Consider the following 6919-nt stretch of genomic DNA (forward strand, 5'->3'; position numbering starts at 1 on the left):
CTGGCAGGCTATAATCCATGGGGTTGCAAAGAGTCAGACACAACTGAGCGACTGAGCATGCAGGCAGTCGCAAAATTTTGTCTCGTGTGGTTGTGATGAGGATGAAATTAGCAGAAAGTGTAGCCTGTGAGTTTCTTACCCAAAGTTTCTGGGCTTCCCTGTCCCTCTCAGCCCTCCAGCTGCTTTGCCTTTGAGCTCCCAAGACTCATTTTTTAAACCACTCATTTTGGATTTTAGAGGTCCTATATGGCAACTGTAATTTCCATTTTTTAGACCCACGTCTTACATCTCCAGCCATGTTATCAGTTCCTTTAGGGAAAAGGCTGTGCCTAGTGCCACCTTGTACCTTCGAAGCCCAGCCCCATGCCCTGAATATACCAGATATCCCATAAAGGCTTATTTTTCTTGCTAGTACGTGTAACAATCTCACCTAGTCTCATAGTCAGACACAACCATTCCACAACGCTGATGAGCTTTCTCCCCCTGGCGTGCATGTTCTGTGCCAAGTATGCATTGGCGAGGACGCACACCAAGGCTGACGAAATGCTTACCAGCCACCCCGGGGGGCAGCATCCCAGGACAGCGTTCCTTGTTAATAATGCTCTTAGGTGCAGGAGTGAGGAGCCATGGTGATTACATTAAAAAGCTGCCCTCTGGTCAGATCTGGAGAAGCAACAGCCTTTTAGGATTCAGCCAGCTGGGAGCTAGGACTCGCTTCCAGGGTTTCCAAATCCTGCCTCACTTGTAGCGGTGGCTCCTTCCTCACCAGGACGTTTCAGATTTGGCTGCTAGTTGATCGTCTTCCTGAAACCGTACACTTCGGCTTTTCCTCTTGTTGACCAGTAAGAGAATAAAGGTGCCACAAGCATCATTAGTAAATTCAGTAACGTCACGTGGACTTTCTCAGGGAAAGGAATGTAACACAGTCAACAACCTGACACATGGGAATGGCTCAAAGAAAAGCTCACTTGGGTTCTATGTTGAAAAGCGACTGACACTTGTGCTCTCACACTATAAAGTCTTTTTTCTAGAAAATACAGGGGGTGGAGTGGGGGGGGGGAAATCTATTTTCTTGCCCTGCCCGCTACAGAAGGTCATTGTAAAGGTCATACCTGGTAACGTTCGTGAAAGATCCTGCTGAGCTCCAAAGCGCGGATGGGCATAGGGCAAACAAGAAGGTTCTGCTGACTACAGACCCTTCCCGGATCTGGTGGTGTTCGCAGGGCCCAGTTTGGGGTCTGCATGGAGAGGTGGGGGCAGGTGGGGGATAGGGTGCACCTCCATCATGGTGCCTTCGTGTGACTTTCTCATCTGAAGAAAGCCCAGACTTTTCCCCTCGAAAGAAAGTAAGCATCGCTTTTCCCCTCGATGGATGTGGGGAAATTAGCCACGATGACATGGTCCGGCTCTCTCACCCCGCGTTTTGTAAATAACGATTCTGGAACAGCTGGGCTCACTCAGAGCGCTGCGCATGTGCATCACGAGTTACCCGCTTGGTCGTGGGCTGCCTTGTGCGGTACACCGGTCAAAGCTTCACCGGGAACAGCCCGGAAGGGTTGTGTGTGGTTATGTTGTGTTATGTGTTATGTCTGCTGCTACGGCTGCTGTGCCAGCCGGGAGGGAATACACGTGTCTGCAGTTCCTACGGCTCCTCGCATTTTCTTCCAGCCTCTTATTTCGCACCTTGTCTACCATGGGTTCAGCAAACAGTGTGCACAGTGAGACAGCTGGTGTCACAAACAGGAACAGCGATCCAGTGGAGTTTGCAAATTCTTTTCTGGGGAACTAGCAGCTGCTAGATCTGGGAGTGGGGGTCCTGCAGAAACACAACCTGCAGAAGGATGAGCCTTCTCCAACTTGAGGATCTGTCCTTGGTGGGGAAGAAGTCTCTAGACACACTAAGAAATGGATGCTGGTTTTTCTGTGGCCGGTCCTCTATAGGAAGGAGAGAGCTAAGAAAGATGGACCTAAAATTACAAAAGGGATGTTGTTCAGTAAAGTGGGGAGAAGATTTTTCTCAAGGAATGAAAGAAAAACGGGACAGTAGAGAGAGTTTTATGTCCTCTCCAGGGTTGGAGGTAATATACAGCCCATTGCCGACAGAGGCTGGGCCGGCTTCTGGATTTTGTGAGGGAATTACCTTTCTGAGATGACTTAGGGGCATTTCATTTCAAGGTCTCTTCAATTTCTTTGCTGAGTCTATAAACTCTGTGAGGGCAGTAGAAATGTAGATCCACTTCCAGAATAACATGACAAGCTATCTTTTACTGTGAATTCTTGAATTTAAGGACTTTTTCTTAGTACTAAGAATTCTAAGAAATGAGGAAGAAGACTGGGATTTAGAAGCAAGATGTCATGAGAACACATTAGTAACTAGTTTGTTAAGCATCTCAGACGGTTTCCCATGAGGCTGGTGTCTTAAGCATTAACCCCTAGAGATGTTGCCCCCAAACGTTCTCTCTAGAGAGGGTAGGGGTGATGAAGAACCAGGAGCCAAACATCTCTGGGAGACAGATAATGTCCAGATTGAAGCGATCATTGTCCATATTCCCAGGGGCTCAGAAAGAAATTGCGAACATCAAACTGTCTACCTTTCTCCAAGAGAAAGTATAAAAGAGAAAGTTCAAAGAAATAGAGTTCAAAGAAGGCATATAAATAACTGACCCAAATAATAGCTTTTGAGGGTCTCCAAAGAGGCTTCCTTAGGGAGAGATGCCTCTAACACTTTTTCGGAAAAATTCATCTTTCTTAACAGTGATAATAACCTCAAGGCTTTAAGAAGTACTTTTAAAATTTGAGGAAAATGCCCACTTATCCAGAGGCAAGGAACAGCTCATGCTAGATGATCCATTAATCCCTTAACTAGGCCTATAAATAAAATGGTTTATAGAGAAAGGAATTAAAGAATTTACAATCTTTGTCAAAACCCCCAAATAACTCTTGCTATTTCTGTTTCAAATAAAGATTCATAGGCAGATCTAAAGAGTAATGATTTTTAAATTAAAAAATTTTATGAGCTTTCCAAGCAGAGCAGTAAAACTAGGGATCAGGCTCTTTCTCTGACAAGAAAACAGAGAGGAGCAGGAAGGGGTGATAAAGCCACATGGGGAGAAGAAATATATTTTTCAGAGAGCTCCCACAAACATATTTATGGTGGATGACAAAACCATTGAATCCCAACTTTGTGTTAACCATTTTCTTAAGAGTGGTTCCCTAAGTAGATTAATAGCTTCCAGATGATTCCAGGTAGGACTTAAAAGTTAATTATGAGAAGAAGTCATGTTTATCATTATCAGCACAGTTTGCAAACCAACAATGTCTCATATGGTGCTTCCATGCTGACACAGAAGGCCTGGGAGCGATGCTACTTGACCACACTTTAGAGCGTTATCAGTTGGAGTTGAATGTTTATAGCAGGAATCATAGAGTGTGGGAGATGTTAGAGAAAACCTAATTGATTCCACTTCTCCTTGTGTAGATGAGAAAATGGTTCAAGACCACAGTTAGTTGGTTAAAAGGGTCTAGGACCACATTCTAAAAAGTCTTGCTCACATTTCCCTTCTCTACCATAGTAATTTACCTAAAGTAGTCATAGAATCAGAGAATTTCACTCAGGTTGGGAGAGGCACTGAAATTCGTCCTTTTGGTAACCTTTTCATTGACAAAGACACACATGCTAAAAAGTGCACAAGTCATAAGAATATAGGAAACCCATTCACCCCAGAAGAGAAACAGACCTCACCTGAGCTCCAGGAAGCATTTTGGGTCTCTTCAGGTCATGGCCCACCCCACTCAAGGGCCACACATCTCCGTGCCCAGCTGCGAAATGAGCAAACTGAGGTCTATGCTGGATAAATGATTTGCCCTAAAGCACACTATTAGTGATCTTGTGCTGCAGTACTTGTCCACTAATTTAAATCTATGGGAATACAAGACCACCTGACCTGCCTCTTAAGAAACCTATACGCAGGTCAGGAAGCAACAGTTAGAACTGGACATGGAACAACGGACTGGTTCCAAATAGGAAAAGGAGTACGTCAAGGCTGTATATTGTCACACTGCTTATTTAACTTATATGCAGAGTACATCATGAGAAACACTGGGCTGGAAGATGCACAAGCTGGAACAAGATCACTGGGAGAAATATCAATAACCTCATATATGCAGATGACACCACCCTTATGGCAGAAAGTGAAGAGGAACTAAAAAGCCTCTTGATGAAAATGAAAGAGGAGAGTGAAAAAGTTGGCTTAAAGCTCAACATTCAGAAAACGAAGATCATGGCATCTGGTCCCATCACTTCATGGCAAATAGATTGGGAAACAGTGGAAACACTGGCAGACTTTATTTTTTTAGGCTCCAAAATCATTGCAGATGGTGATTTCAGCCATGAAGTTAAAAGACGCTTACTCCTTGGAAGGAAAGTTATGACCAACCTAGACAGCATTTTCAAAAGCAGGGACATTACTTTGCCAACAAAGGTCCATCTAGTCAAGGCTATGGTTTTTCCAGTGATTACGTATGGATGTGAGAGTTGGACTGTGAAGAAAGCTGAGCGCTGAAGAATTGATGCTTTTGAAGTGTGGTGTTGGAGAAGACTCTTGAGAGTCCCTTGGACTGCAAGGAGATCCAAGCAGTCCATCCTAAAGGAGATCAGTCCTGGGTGTTCATTGGAAGGACTGATTTTGAAGCTGAAACTCCAGTACTTTGGCCACTTCATAGGAAGAGTTGACTCACTGGAAAAGACCCTGACACTGGGAGGGATTGGGGGCAGGAGGAGAAGGGGACCACAGAGGATGAGATGGCTGGATGGCATCACTGACTCGATGGACGTGAGTTTGGGTAAACTCCAGGAGTTGGTGATGGACAGGGAGGCCTGGCGTGCTGTGATTCATGGGGTCTCAAAGAGTTGGACACAACTGAGCGACTGAACTGAACTGAACTGAACTGAATTTAACTAAGAATACGAAGCCCAGCACAATGTAACACTGCAGAAAGTGTCTCCCCAGTATTTGTTGAATGAATTAATGAACTCATTCTGGAGGGTCCTCCTGCTTCATACATCCGTGTCCTCTGTGTGTTTTTTTGGCCTCCCCCCACCCCCACATGGCAGGTCTCATCATATCTCCTTGATGATTCTTGGCTGTTCATGTGCTATCACATGAAGATTCTGAAGCCGTGTGCAGGGCTGCTGTTGCCCTTCACAGGGCTTGCCTCTATTGGGTGGAAAGTGACCCAGTTCTCTGGGTAAACTCCCATGTCTGTTTCTGAAGACATTTTCTCTGGGTTATTTCCTGTTTTTACATTTTTATTTTTTAATTGGTGGAAAAGTGCTTTACAATGTTGTGTTGGTTCTGCTGTGCAACAACACAAATCAGTCATAAATATATACACGTCCACTCCCTCTTGCACCTCGCTTTCTTCTCCTATCCCACACCTCTAGGTCATCACAGAGTGCCAGGTTGGGTTTCCTGTGTTATATAGCAACTCCCCACTAACTACCTATTTTACTCATGATATATGTCAATGCTACTGTCTCAATTCATCCCACCATCGCCTTCCCCTGCTTTGTCCAAAAGTCCATTCTCTACTAGATTCATCAGAAGCATTTTTTAGATCCCATATGTATGCTTTAATATATACTTGTTTTTCTCTTTATGACTCACTTCACTCTATATAAGAGGCTCCGGGTTCATCCATCTCCCTACAACTGACTCAAAGCCATTCCTTTTTATGGCTGAGTAATATTCCATTGTATATATGCACACATCTTCTTTATCCATTCATCTATTGATGACATTTAGGTTGCTTCCATGTCCTGGCTATTGTAAATATTGCTGCTATCTCAACATAATAAAGGCCATATATGACAAACTTACAGCAAAAATTATTCTCAATAGTGAAAAACTGAAAGCATTTCCACTAAAATCAGGAATAAGACAAGGGTGCCCACTCTCACCTCTATTGTTCAATATCATTTTGGAAGCCCTAGCCATGGCAATCAGAAGAGAAAAGGAAATAAAAGGAATCCAGTATGGAAAAGAAGTAAAACTCTTACTGTTTGCAGATGACATGATACTATATGTAGAAAAGTCTAAAAACTACTAGAGCTAATCAATGAATTTAGTAAAGTTGCAGGATATAAATCTAATACACAGAAATCTCTTAAATTCCTATATACTAACAATGAAAAATCAGAAAGAGAAATTAAGGAAATAATTCCATTCACCATTGCAACAAAAAGGGTAAAATACCTAGGAATAAACCTACCTAAAGAGACAAAAGACCTGTATGTAGAAAACTATAAGATACTGATGAAAGAAATCAAAGATGACACAAACATATGGAGAGATATACCGCATTCTGGGATTGGAAGAATCAATATTCTGAAAATGACAACAATACCCAAAGCAATCCATCCCTGTCAAATTACCAGTGGCATTTTTCATAGAACTAGAGCAAAAAAATTCACAATTTGTATGGAAACATAAAAGAGCATGAATAGCTAAAGCAATCTTGAGAAAGAAAAAAGGAACTGGAGGAACCAGACTCCCTGACTTCAGACTATATTATAAAGCTACAGTCATCAGGACAGTATGGTACTGGCACAAAACCAGAAAACACATATGGACACCTTATCTTTGACAAAGGAGGCAAGAATATACAATGGAGAAAAGACAGCCTCTTCAATTAGTTGACTTCCCTTGAAGCTCAGCTTGTAAAGAATCTGCCTGCATTGCAGGGACCTGGGTTTGATCCTTGGGTTGGGAAGATCCCCTGGAGAAGGAAACAGCCACACCAGTATTCTGACCTAGAGAATTCCATGGACTGTATATCCGTGGGGTCTCTAAGAGTTGGACACAACTGAGTGACTTTTTCACTTTCAGTAAGCAGTGCTGGTAAAACTGGACAGCTTTGT

The sequence above is a fragment of the Bos grunniens genome, chromosome 9, assembly GCF_055505025.1.
Source record: "Bos grunniens cultivar Pamir isolate PY7600 chromosome 9, Bosgru_T2T1.0, whole genome shotgun sequence".
In the NCBI taxonomy this organism is placed as follows: domain Eukaryota; kingdom Metazoa; phylum Chordata; class Mammalia; order Artiodactyla; family Bovidae; genus Bos; species Bos grunniens.